General features: G+C 39.4%; 1 protein-coding gene across 17 annotated transcripts in view; it reads right to left on the bottom strand.

The window, feature by feature from the left end:
* Window positions 1-14,798, bottom strand: part of LOC106072560 (potassium voltage-gated channel protein Shaw-like) — a 230,377-nt gene that overhangs the window by 143,219 nt on the left and 72,360 nt on the right. For 16 of the 17 annotated variants that reach the window (XM_056015397.1, XM_056015396.1, XM_056015395.1 and 13 more), the window contains exon 3: window positions 2,322-2,549. The exons of the other annotated variant lie outside the window; for it this stretch is intronic. The gene's annotated coding sequence lies outside the window, so the exon portion shown is untranslated. The remainder of the gene's footprint in view (window positions 1-2,321; window positions 2,550-14,798) is intronic. 17 annotated transcript variants of the gene reach the window in all.

The following is a 14,798-nucleotide window of genomic DNA, read 5'->3' as shown; positions in this document are numbered from 1 at the left end:
TGTGAGCGAATAGTCCGTGAGCGATATGTCGCGTGAACGAATTGTCTGGTGAACGAAATGTCTGGTGAACGAATAGTCGCGTGAACGAAAAGTCGTGAACGATTTGTCGGTGAACGAAATGTCAGTGAACGAATTGTCGTGGAACCCTCCATAAGGGTACGTTTACCACCTGGTTGAGAATCCCTGTTTTTATCTCCACGAACGTTAAACCATTCCTGATTCTGTAACAACCTGCTCCTACAGTAGTGCGCTAAGTTGATCCAACTGACCTGTATTCGAGACTCGGAGAACGAAAACGAATATTATGGCATGAGGCAGTGCATTTTTTTTTTATCTGCCCAAGAAAAGGAGAAAAAAAAAAGCCGCTATTACTTTTGTGCAGTCTGTCCGTTCGTCCGTCCGTCACACTCCGATCTTAGAAAGTTATTCGATATTAATTTTAGTTTGTGCAAATTTCTGGTGCAACTATTTGTCTTTGAAAATGAACCATTTACTTTTTTAAATTAATTATTTAATCAGTTGTTTTTTTTTCAATAAATACATCCCTGTAATCTTCTGTTTTTTTTTTCCTTACTTCAGAAGTGAAGATTGTCCTAGTTAAAACTTTCTGCAGGGCAAAATGAAATGGAAGCGGGAAAGGTTCAAACCTGAAACCATCTTGACGCTAATAGTCCAGACCAGACGATCTTCCTAAGAATGGGTGGTCAAGGGGGATATGAGAAGGTTCGAGTCCTGACAGAAAACACTGGGATGATTTGGCGTGGTGCTAGACGTCTGGACTAAAGTGTTGGACACAACAAAAAGGTATCTGATCTTTACGGGGTGGTGTCCTTAGGTCATGCTTCAGTTGGAGGAAGCAAAAGTCATTCGACGAGTTGGGCTTAACACACAGACAACTTCGTGAGTGGTCAATGGTCTAAAACAAGGTGGACATCCCCCATTCTGAGACTTAGTTTCAAAGAGGTCTAATTATAATGGTCAGCCCAACCTCTCCCTCTCTAGTTTTCTCTTTCCTTCTTTTCCTCTCTTTCTTCCCCCCCCCCTCTCTCTTTTTTCTCCCCCTCTCTCTCTTTTTCCCTCATTTTCATATTCCTCCCTCTTTCTCTACTCCCATTCTCTCAACTCCCACTTTCTCTCTTTTCTCCCTCCCCTCGCTCTTTCTCTTTCCCCCATCTCTCTCTCATTTACTATTTTTTTCACCCCTTCTCTCTCTTTGCATTTCCTCCGTCCTCCTCCCTTCTTCCTCCCTTACACACTTTTGTCTGTGGTGCAGATATTGAGAAGTGAATGTTGCAATGACTCTATTTCACTTTACATTACAGCTAGAGTGTAATAAAAGGAACAGAGAGAGAGAGAGAGAGACAGACAGAGACAGAGACAGAAAGAAGAGAGAAAGAAAGGAAGAGAGAGAGAAAGAAACAGAAAAAAGAGAAAGAGAGAGAAAAAGAGAGAGAGAAAGAGATAGAGAAAAAGAGAAAGAGAGAGAGAGAGTGTAGAGAAAGAGAAAAAAGAGAAAGAGAGAGAGAGTGTAGAGAAAGAGAAAAAAGAGAAAGAGAGAAAGAGAAAAAAAGAGAAAGAGTAAGAGAGAGAGAGAAAGAAAAAGAGAAAGAGAGAGAAAAAGAGAAAGAGAGAAAAATAGAAAGAGAGAGAAGAAGAGAAAGAGAGAGAAAAAGAGAAAGAGAGAGAAAAAGAGTGAGAGAGAGAGAAGGGAAGAGTTGGTGCTAAAACTGTATTTTCTCTCTGAACTATTCTATTAATTGATCTCTAAAGGTTATTGAACTATTTGCAATTAGCAAAGTGTCTAACGACATAAACTTTTTCATTTCAATTTAGCTTTGCCCCCCCCCCCCCTCCCCCAAACAACAACTGGCCAGTAAGTCAGGTTAACATTTGTCAAATACTAATAATAAAACAACAACAGGAAGGGCTAACCACGTAAATGTCATATTGCGTAATCTTATTTTCTAATTAGTAGTTGCCAAGAAAGGTGATTAACTCTAATTGAGATTTGGTTTAATGACTCCCTTCCACCCCCACCCCACCTAAAAAATGTAATAACTTGTTTTTTCTAGGAAATAGTTTTTCCTTAATTTATGAAGTTAACACTAAAATAATGAATTTTGTAAAAATATTTCTTATGTATTAAAATGTTGAAGAAAAAGATTTTCATTTTCATTAACACAACGTTGGTAGAACTGCAATAATTTCTATCAAACTTAGACTATCAGTTTATAAAATAACTACAGTTCATTGTTTCTATCACAGACATGCAGACATAGAAAGTTGATATAAGCTTTGTAAAAAAACAAAACTTAAATTACCTTTTCAAAAACCTTGACATCTATCGAAAAGATAAAAAGGTTATCTGTTTCTATAGCCAACAGTTAAGAAGAGTCCCATGTGTCCAACAACCAATCGTCTTCACTTTTCCAAAATTCTTTCGGATGCCCTCTAGAGGTGGGTTTACTCAGGGGCGTCTTAGAAATCCCGAGATTAAGAATCCCAGTCTTCGAGTTTCGAGCCAGAGTCCCTTCGATTCCACCATGACCCTAATAAAGAACATACATTTCCTTCATTAATTAAAACCATATATATATATATGGATAGATAGATAGATAGATAGATAGATAGATAGATAGATAGATAGATAGAGAGATAGATAGATAGATAGATAAATATATAGATAGATAGATAGATAGATAGAAACATATTTAATTGACATGCAATACACTTAATAGGATGTAACAGAAGTGCCCACACCCTCTGTAAGCGCTATAAAAATCCACTAAGGCGCCATTTCGCCCTCACTGGCATAAAGGAAAGTACCTTGCAGCAGATGGCCTCTGAAAGAGTTGTAAAGCTCACACGAAGGCCGAGGGACACACATGAGGCCCACAGAAATACCCTCGTAGAGGGCAGGCGCAGACAACGTAAAGAAAACATAAATAGACCCCCCTAAAGGCAACGGCTATGTGAAAAAATATGTAGGTCGAAACTGGGTTTCCCTGGCCATGTAAAACACTACACTCATTCTGGGTTAGCCTGGCCATGTAAAATACTGCACTCATTCGGGGTTAGCCTGGCCATGTAAAATACTGCACTCATTCGGGGTTAGCCTGGCCATGTAAAATACTGCACTCATTCTGGGGTTGCCTGGCTATGTAAAATACTGCACTCATTCGGGGTTAGCCTGGCTATGTAAAATACTGCACTCATTCTGGGTTAGCCTGGCCATGTAAAACACAGCACTCTTTCTGGGTTAGCCTGGCCATGTAAAACACAGCACTCATTCTGGGTTAGCCTGGCCATGTAAAACACAGCACTCATTCTGGGTTAGCCTGGCCATGTAAAACACAGCACTCATTCTGGGTTAGCCTGGCCATGTAAAACACAGCACTCTTTCTGGGTTAGCCTGGCCATGTAAAACACAGCACTCATTCTTGGTTAGCCTGGCCATGTAAAACACAGCACTCATTCTGGGTTAGCCTGGCCATGTAAAACACTACACTCATTCTGGGTTAGCCTGGCCATGTAAAACACTACACTCATTCTGGGTTAGCCTGGCCATGTAAAACACAGCACTCATTCTGGGTTAGCCTGGCCATGTAAAACACAGCACTCATTCTTGGTTAGCCTGGCCATGTAAAACACAGCACTCATTCTGGGTTAGCCTGGCCATGTAAAACACAGCACTCATTCTGCGTTAGCCTGGCCATGTAAAACACAGCACTCATTCTGGGTTAGCCTGGCCATGTAAAACACAGCACTCATTCTGGGTTAGCCTGGCCATGTAAAACACAGCACTCATTCTGGGTTAGCCTGGCCATGTAAAACACAGCACTCATTCTGGGTTAGCCTGGCCATGTAAAACACAGCACTCATTCTGGGTTAGCCTGGCCATGTAAAACACTACACTCATTCTGGGTTAGCCTGGCCATGTAAAACACAGCACTCATTCTGGGTTAGCCTGGCCATGTAAAACACTACACTCATTCTGGGTTAGCCTGGCCATGTAAAACACAGCACTCATTCTGGGTTAGCCTGGCCATGTAAAACACAGCACTCATTCTGGGTTAGCCTGGCCATGTAAAACACAGCACTTATTCTGGGTTAGCCTGGCCATGTAAAACACAGCACTCATTCTGGGTTAGCCTGGCCATGTAAAACACTACACTCATTCTGGGTTAGCCTGGCCATGTAAAACACAGCACTCATTCTGGGTTAGCCTGGCCATGTAAAACACTGCACTCATTCTGGGTTAGCCTGGCCATGTAAAACACAGCACTCATTCTGGGTTAGCCTGGCCATGTAAAACACAGCACTCATTCTGGGTTAGCCTGGCCATGTAAAACACTACACTCATTCTGGGTTAGCCTGGCCATGTAAAACACAGCACTCATTCTGGGTTAGCCTGGCCATGTAAAACACTGCACTCATTCTGGGTTAGCCTGGCCATGTAAAACACAGCACTTATTCTGGGTTAGCCTGGCCATGTAAAACACAGCACTCATTCTGGGTTAGCCTGGCCATGTAAAACACTACACTCATTCTGGGTTAGCCTGGCCATGTAAAACACAGCACTCATTCTGGGTTAGCCTGGCCATGTAAAACACAGCACTCATTCTGGGTTAGCCTGGCCATGTAAAACACTACACTCATTCTGGGTTAGCCTGGCCATGTAAAACACAGCACTCATTCTGGGTTAGCCTGGCCATGTAAAACACAGCACTCATTCTGAGTTAGCCTGGCCATGTAAAACACAGCACTCATTCTGGGTTAGCCTGGCCATGTAAAACACAGCACTCATTCTAAATCTTCGGAATCGAAGATATTGGAATTATTATTATAGCAAGACAATACATGTCAGACATTTTACAACATTGAATGCACATACTTACTAGATTATGTATCAATCTGCTATATAGAAAGAATATCTATGACTAAATTATTAGAGAACTATAGGTAGGCACAGACAGATGAGGTGTGGGGTTGGGGGTGGTGGAAAGTACCTTGCAAAAAAAAGGGGGGGGGGGGGGTGTAAATCTATATCTCTGCCTCACCGTCAGTCTGGACAAAAGAGCGAGATCGTGACGGCACCAGAACCACACGCACCACACATTTACCACACATACACAGCACATTTACCTACAACGTATAACGACATTCCGACATGCCAGCATCAATACGCCTGGAATGATTAGACCATATCGGTGCTCGATCTTACGGTATTTACAGACTTACCGAACCAATCGTTTCTGTATTCTAGTTTCAATAAAACTGCAATCGACAGTTCTTTCTGTATTTCTATTTCTGGCAACATCTCTTCCTCTCTCTTTCTCCTTTCTCTTCTTATCTCTTTACCTTTCTCTCGCTTTCCTTCTCTCTTTTTCTTTAAATCTCTCTCTCTCTCTCTCTCACCAATTCTATTGTGTGTAACGTTCAAATGTCATCAAATGTCAAAGAACTGGATCCACCAAGACTCCTCAGAAAGGCGCTCAATACTTCTTTACCTGTGCAGATTAGACTCGAACATCAGATAATCAGCCAAGCGTTATATAGTGTTCTGTCAAGCCTAAGTATTAAGTTATTATTTAATGTTCTCTGTCTGTCTGTCTGTCTGTCTGTCTGTCTGTCTTTCTGTCTGTCTGTCTGTCTGTCTGTCTATCTATCTATCTATCTATCTATCTATCTTCTATCTATTTATAGCGGGTGTTTTTATAAGGAAAGGAGATCTTAATCCCATAATCTATAAATACTCTATGGCTGAAACAGTTTTTACCAACCTATTCCAACATCTGGTCTCCTCATGTAACTTAGATATCAAGCTACGCAAAACTGTTTCAACGTATAAAGATGAAGTAGTTAAGGCTGATATCTGTCTCCTGTAGAACCGGTGGCTTCACGAGTCAAACTCAATGAAACTAATTAAAACAAATGTTCAAACTATTAGCTTTCATGTTCCCAACTACAACTCCGTAAACTCAGTATGTGCCACAGATAGCGCCACAGAATTCCTTGGGATCACTCAAGCATAGGTCAGGAGAATGAGAGGAAAACATGGACAACCCTTATCTTATCTTATCTTATACATTACAGACGGTACTTCAAAAAAAGAAGATGATTACGTCCTACGCGTCATGCATATTAACCAATGACCTAAATTCTGCCAAGCCACTAGTTTTCATGGCTGACTCTGGCAACCCATTCCATGCTCTAATAGCACGTGTCCCATAGTATCCAATTTGCATTCAGAACATCCGAGTTGTATCCAGAGTATCCGAGTTGTATCCAGAGTATCCGAGTTATTTTCAGAGAATAAGAGTTAAACCGATATCCACTTATGTCCAAAGTAACGGAGTTGTACCAGAGTATCAGAGTTATTTTCAGAGAATAAGAGTTAAACCGATATCCACTTATGTCCAAAGTATCGGAGTTGTACCAGAGTATCAAAGTTAGGACTATAACCAGAATATCAGTTATATCCAGAATATCAGAGTTGTATCTACAGTATCAGAGTTGTATCCATAGTATCAGAGTTATATCCAGAGTATCCGAGCTAGGCCTTTATCCAGAGTATCATAGTTATATCTAGAGTATCCAAGCTAGGCCTTTATCAGAGTATAATAGTTATATCCAGAGTATCAGTGTTGTATCCAGAGTATCCGTGTTGTATCCAGAGTATCAGAGTTGTATCCAGAGTATCCGAGTTGTATCCAGAGTATCAGACTGGTATCACATATGCCCTGCCTTACAACTGACGTAAGGCAAAGTAAAAAAAAGAAACCTTAAATTACGAGTTTAGCCAATCGTTCATGTCAGCAGGATGAAGGCGTATTGATGAGCGACCTTCAAACTATGACGACCTGTAGAAAGTTCATAATTTTGCTCCCATCCCACTGCCTCCAACACACTCTTTATCTGATCGTCCCCCCACCCCCCACCCCCCGGGGGGTTGGTTGCCACGCGTGTTGTCACATCTCTGCAGTGCCGTGACACTAATTGTCACATTTATCGTTCCAGGAGTCAGACCTGAATATCATTATTTCTGAAATGCCGTGTCTAGCAGGGGGTTGTAAATTCCAGAGATGTAGGTTTTGGTTAGAACCAAGGTCACAAACCGGTTTAAACGAGTTTGTCTACTGTAGTTGAAGGCCTTCAACTCTCGTGTTTTACTTGTTCATAAATTCAGATGGTGTTTGTTTGTTTATTTTTTTATTTTTTTTTGGGGGGAGGGGTATGCACGTTTTCACCAAGTGGAAATGTCAGTATTGAGGAATCTTATGGAGTGTCCGATAAGGATCGACCTTGCGCCCCATTTATGATCCTTTGACCAACGGGAAGGATTTTGTCTGGAATGAGAGATGGCTCTTCAGCAATTCCTCTTAACGGAGGTTGCATTTCAAGGATGTGATCATTTATTGACATCCGATTTATTTTTTTTTTGAAACACGACTCCATGAGCTAACGTCATTGGTTTCTCCTTCGCATGTAAAGGTCGGAGGCTGAGCTCGCGAGGAGTACCTCCCGCTTCCTATAATATATTGACACTATTGCAATAACACTAGCTATCACCACCCACTGAGGAACGGCGTGGCGGATGGGGCGGGCTAACGGAGCTTTTCTTTCAATCTCCCCACGTGCAATCTTTGTTCTCTAGAACGTGCTGTGGAAGCCCACTAGTGGCAGTGTTCTGTCTCAGTTAGGCTGTCCGTCTCTCCTGATGGACGTATGCGCGATGTCACGGTGAGGCTGGAATATATTCCCGATATCGAGGCACAGAATGCTTACGGCAATTTATGACTTAGCATAAAGTAAGCAACAAGACAGAATTATTTGGTAGTACAAGAGCGTATAGACAAACAGGCAGAGACAGACAGACAGACAGGCAGGCAGATAGATATACAGACAAACTGACAGACAGAACGACAGGCATAGAAACAGAAAGAAAGACCGACTGATAAACAGACTTGATAGATAGATAGATAGATAGATAGATAGATAGATAGATAGATAGATAGATAGATAGATAGATAGATAGATAGATCCAAAGGACACCTGGCTAGCTTTAATCTATGTATTCCCTGTTTCCACAAAGAGTCGTAAACTTTCTAAAAGCGACATGTTTCTTGTAGAACAAGGGGCAGAAGAAGTGGACTGGGTCATTAATTCATTTAGCCTAATCTCAACAAATACTTCAGGATGAAAGAAAGGGCAATAAAAGCGTTAAATTTGATTTCGTCAACAGAAGGGTTCTCCGATTTGGACCTAATCCATTCATAGGAGAAAAACAATTGATTTGGGTTTCAACTTAAAACGTTTTTGTCAAAGCAGTTTGTTCGTAATTTGGACATTGTTGAAGGGTGAAACACATTTCTCGTTAGTGGTATTAAACACAAAATATGAGCAGATAAAATGGCTGCTGAGGAAAAACAAATATGTAATTCGCAAACATACAAAACTTAATCAGTTATATACATAGATATAGGCACATTTCTTATTCCATATGCTAGGACTATTATAAGGGCATACTCTTCCCAAGTATCATTAGAGCATGGAACGGGTACCTGAATCATCCAGCAGGAAAACCAATGAATTAGAGGAGTTTAAGTCTCTAGTTGTTCTTGTATTCTTGGATGCTAACTGCAAAACTAGAGAGGGGGTTACTGGAAATAGAATTGAGAAGCTTCAGAAGGATCCTAGGTATCGCCTATAAATATCACGTCACAAGCGAAGAGATTAGAAACAGGATCATAATTTCAATTGGGACCCCACGATGACCTGCTAACCACTGTCAAAACTCAAACTGAAACTGAGACCTTCCTTCAGGGAGCAGTACCTGGAAAAAGAAGAAGAGACGGACAGAGACAGCGATGGGAAGACAACATAAAAGAATGGACGGGCCTGCCATTGAAAGAGATTCTATCCAAGCAAAAGACAGAGAGGACTGGAGAAAGTCGGTGGACAGATCATGTTTGGTACTCCAAAGGTTCATCAAACTAAAGGATAGTGAAGAAGAGCTGATATGGAAACGTAGAAAATGGAAATTATTAAGTCAGAAATACCAAATAACAAGAAATGAAACTGTTATTGCAACAAGCAATAGAAAAAAAGAAAAACACACAACATTTTCAAACCAAAGCTTATCTAAGGGGAATTAACCGCTTATTACTCCCATTTATCTGAAAATTACAGGGTTTAGCTCCCTTCCTGCTAATTAATACAAAATTAATTAACTAATTGATTATTACTTTGTTAATTTTTGGACTGATTTTGTATTGTTACCAAGTATGTATAATTGTGCAAAAATTCACCTTGATCCGAAAACGTAAAGTGTGAGAAATAAACGTGTTACAACGTAATAAGGGGACTAAATCCATATATATATATATATATATATATATATATATATATATATATATATATATATATATATATATACATATATAAAGAACGTGATCAAACATTTTGTCAGACAGACAGAGTGAGTTTATACAAGCTTGTAATAACAATTATTCGAAAGTAACATATCCCATTTATTATTGGAATCAAAAGTGCAGTGAATTTAAGCGGAAATAGAACTTTAAAGCAAGATATATAGGACTTAAATACTAAAATATTATCGATTTAGATCTCTGGAACTTTTCTTCATGCACAGCTGAAGCACATTTGTAAATGAATCGTATCTTATAAGTTACAGGCGTTCCTTCCTAACAGATACTATATGTACACTAATAATCTTACGCTACCAATGTTTCAGTATAGTTGCTTCTGTAAATTAGAGATATTGGTTTCCCTAGACTATTCAGGCAACTTGTTATGTGCTCCAATTGTATAGGGAAAGAAGAATCATTGACATGTGTTAGTTCTAGCGTAACGGATAAGAAATGATCCTTTAAGTGTCTTTCTGGGTATTTTATTAGGTTGTGATTTTGTATTTACAGCACTGATACCCAACACTACACTAACAGAAAACAAAAATCAATCACTAACGTAGCATGTTAATTTGTTACCATCGATCTATGAAATCTGTAAACATATATTTTACTCGGTCTTCTAAGCCAATGGTAATGGAAATGAAAGGATTCAGCCATGAAAGGGAAAGAACCCTGAACATAAAAGAAGATCTTCCCCTGTTAACCTCGATACTTTCCCTCGTCCAGTGGATCCCCTACTGCAAACATGGCCAGGGTGACCAGACTAATCTGTTTGACCATAAGATGACCTGTCGATTGAAGACGTTTTTGATACCCGGGAATCGGGGCACAGCATCATCCTTCTTCTGTCTTTTGTCTCGCTTCTGGCCCTGGAGGTAAATACACGCGCTCGCCATCTTGGAAGAGCTATTTATAGTGACCAATCAATATCACTCTCTTTCTTGTAGTTCTTGCTCTTTAATTGGGTGGGTGTGGGGTGAACAAAATGAAATGAAGACTGTCGAAGGTTTTGATATGCGTCATAGGAGTTACTGGGAGCGGGGTGCTGGCCAAACTCACGGATCAAGGGGGGCCCTAAACAAATGGATCAAAGTTGGACTTACTGGATAATAAGCAAGGTTAGAACAGGGTCGATATCTCGCGTTCATAGGCGGGTTGAAAATATTTTGGACTATAAAGGGGGGGGGGGTTTTCTTGAGCTGTTAGGGGGTAACCCATTTAACTCTAACGGTAAGAGTATGACAGTAAAAGAAACGTTGTGTTTAGGGGTGGGGATGTGTGGGTGGGGGGAATGGGGCTCAATGCAGTGAGGGGGATGACTCCTACAAGTACGAGACCTGTTCGTGGTGGCTGCGACACTGACCACACTTGATAAAGACTTGATCGCTTACAACCTTGTTGGTCTGGCAAATCGGGAGTTGAAAAGAAGAGAGAGGTATAGGGAGGAGGAGGAGGAGGAGGAGGAGGGTATGAAAGACAAAAAATACTGAGGGAGAATATAAAATAGAAGACTGGGACAGAGGCAGGCAAAGACAGACAGAGGCAGAGACAACTTAGAGAGGTATTTACACGTAAACACAAGTGATGGATTGGCGAGCAGATAGCTTAATTAAGAAACTAACTGAAAAAAAGGGCAAATGTGGCTTAGTTTTAAAAAAATCCTTATTTTAGCAAAGGGGAATATCTGATATTAGTTTTGTGTGGTCCGTCTGTCCATCCGTCCTGTTTAGATCACATAAACTGGAAAAAGATATTGAAAATCCAACATCATGGTATGTAACCCAACATCATGGTATGTAACCCAACATCATGGTATGTAACCCAACATCATGGTATGTAACCCAACATCATGGTATTTTAGACTTTTTAAAGTTCTGGTGCAATGGTGATTTTTGTACTGTTCTGAAAGCGAGAAATTTATGTTTTAAATTTAACTATGTGCAAGCTGTTCTTTTCACACGAGTACCCCAATGTCACAACGTTAGTACATACACAATCATAAAATCCGATTTAATCTTATTTTACAGTTATATGGACAGTTAGGCAGACGAAAAAATAGATCAATTGAAGGATAGATAGACAGACAGACGAAGAAATAGATCGATCGATGATAGATAGACAGACGATAAAATAGATAAACAGATAAATTTAAGCATTGCTAGATTGACAGACAGAAACACGAAGAAATATATTGATTGCTGGATTGACAGATAATCAGACAAAGTTTAATAGAGCTAGAGATGTAGGGACTGAATACTCTCTTGATTGATTTATTGACTGATGCAACTGTTAAGTTATAACTTGATTGATTGGATAACCACATCATTGATTTATTTCTTAATTGATAAATCGCTAGGCTGATTTGTTAATTTATTGATTTGATAATTGATTAATTGATTTTTACTTGGTTGATTAATCGTATGGTTATAATTACTAATAATGTTGTATTACTAAGATAAGACTGTGTGGTCATATCAAGAGATCCTGCGGGGAATAGGACCAGACAAAAGAGGAGGACACAAAGGGGGCGATGTGGGAATGAAATGGACGGTCCTGTCAATGGGAGAGACTCTAGTCATGTAACAAAAAAAGGCTCTAGCCCTGGCAAAAGACAGTGAGGAATGGGAAAAAAAACGTTCGACAGATCAAGTGTGGTGCCCCAACAGACTAAGGTGACATAAGATTACCTTGAAGTATATTCAAACTGTTCACGTTTTTTTTTCCCAATCTGACAGGCGTCCTCGCGCTTAAACCTCCCCCCAGGTCATTGTCACGTGAATCACAAACTCACACAGACACCAATGTCACTAACCAATCAGTCGTAAACATCTTAGTGGGGCGAGCTATCTTTAGCAAATTTGTGCAGACGACATCGCATTGGGTTGATTTTTAGTTGTTTTTTTGACTCTCAAAACAGAGTCGTAAACCTAAGATTGAAGAAGTTTTTTTCACTAAAGGGTAGTTCTAGCCACAATCGCATGACGCCTTTACTTTCGGTTGGCACCTGATCCTGTGCCTTCGGACTGTTATCCCAATAGACCCAAGTTCAAACCTTGCGCACCGTCGTCCCCTGCCGATCTGCTGGAAGTTGGAGCTAATAATGGACGTGTCTAGTGGAACGTCACTCAAGTGTAAAACAAACACAAACTTTTTCGGTTATATTAAACTTACAGCACAAATTAGAACAGAGCTACTGTAAACATTGGGGGCGCGGTGGCTGAGTGGTAAAGCGCGTGGCTTCCGTACAAAGGTCCGAGTTCTGGTGTAGACTGGGATTTTAAATTTCGGGATCTTCGGGCGCCTCTGAGTCCACCCAGCTCTAATGGGTACTTGACATTAGTTGGGGAAAAAGTAAAGGCGGTTGGTCGTTGTGGTGGCCACATGACACCCTCGTTAACAGTAGGCCACAGAAACAGACGACGTTTACGTCATCTGCCTTAAAGACCACAAGGTCTAAAAGGGGAATTAAGCTTCGTAACCAAGGTTCGTTTCACAATTTATTACTTTCCAAGTAAATTTTATATCATGTCATATAGACAAGCAAGAAGACAGGCCTTAGAAATACTGTCATGTCCATTTGTTTCTGCATATGCGCCATTTTTTACAATAACTATTTCAAGTGGAACCTTGAAGCTGAAGGCTGGAACCTGGACACAGATCAAAAAAGCGCTAACGATTTTCCTCTAAATTTAACTGTTGATGCATATCGCTTAGAAAAGAATTACTAGATCGTTGGCCACTCGAGGAAAACTCTAGTTTAACCATTAAAATTTTTCAAATTAAAAATTAAATTTGACTAAAGAACTAGGTCTAGATCTAGTTTCAACGTCGGTTTAGAAAAGACTATCGCGTTCTGGTATTTCTGAAACATATGTATAATTGATTCAAGAGTTTAATAAATTAATGTTCATGAAAATTTTGCGCATTATTTTCTAAGCCTAGATCTAAAGGCCTATCATTGTTATATTATGAAGTTTAGTAGATCTCTACATCCGCTTTAACCAGGACTCTGTTTCAGGGTCGAAGAGGCGGGAAAGGGGGGCGGGGTTAATACATGTTTCATTGTTTTTTAATCTAACATTCATTAGTAAAGTTGTATAAAGGAGATATTGTCTTGTTAAAAAAAAAGAGTTGTTCATGTTATTTTCTTGTTTCATTACTATGTTGAAACGAATATCCATTCAAAATTATCTGACCAAAAAATAAATATAAAATTATAAGTTCTACAAGATTTTAATTAACATTTCGTGAATGGAAGTATTAAAAAAAGGTAATGTAACAAATTCAGCAGTGTAAAACGTAAACAAAGACATCTATTTTTTTTTATATAGAATTTCCTTCCACAATATTGAATCTTTGATTCCACAGAGATAATTACAGATGAAAATCAATACTGAAAAAGGATTTGAATGAGGTTATTACCAATTTAATAGAGTCTTCATTTGGGGTCTTTTCAAATATTTAAAGTCAACGTTGGTCAGAGACTGTGCATAGTAAAAAAAACAAACCACAAAGTGGTCCAAGGGTCATGTTGGTAGACAGAGAGATGAGAAATATTGACCATCTTTGGCTCAATTTGCGTCTTTGATGTCATTGAAATCGCGCGTGTGTGTGTGTGTCTGAGCGTGCGTGTGTAATTCAGAGCTTAAAAACATTTCTAAATACAAGTTAATCTTACAAATGCCTGCATCAATTTTGAAATTTAACTCTTGGTTTATCTGAGCGACCATTGGCTGGTACAAATTTAAGTTTCATCAAAAGAGAAGTATATTAAATGAACACAGTATCACTGTATATGTCATGAAGTCATTTCGAATGTCGTAAAATTAATGAAATCTCTTGCTGTCAGTGTATGATGTCGCTATGAAATCATGTGGACAAGTTTTCCACACTTAAAGATGGATTTACAAATGTATAGTGTTCTATTTCAATGAATCTCTGAGATCTATATCTTTGAATAATATTATCATTTATTCATCATTCATATCATTATCATTATACATATATTATAACATATATATCTTATCTTGTTATATCTTATCTTACCTTATAGAATACAGACGTTACTTCAAAATAAAGATGATTACGTCCTACGCGTGTCCTTATGTCAATCTATTCTTGCATGTTAATCAATGACTTTGCAAAGTCACTGGTTTTCCTGGCTGATTCAGGCAGCCCAGTTCATGCTCTAATAGCACCAGGGAAGAAGGAGTATTTGTACAGATTTGTCCTAGCATATTGTTACGACACGGGATTGAACTAAAGAAAGTAACTCACCGTGCTCTCAGGATCGCTGGTATCTCTCCGATTGCAGAAGCACAATCCAACTAGGATCAATTAATATTCCCGATAAAAAGAAATAAT

Source organism: Biomphalaria glabrata, chromosome 17, assembly GCF_947242115.1.
Source record: "Biomphalaria glabrata chromosome 17, xgBioGlab47.1, whole genome shotgun sequence".
Lineage (NCBI taxonomy): Eukaryota > Metazoa > Mollusca > Gastropoda > Planorbidae > Biomphalaria > Biomphalaria glabrata.
This window is presented reverse-complemented; position numbering and strand designations above follow the sequence as displayed.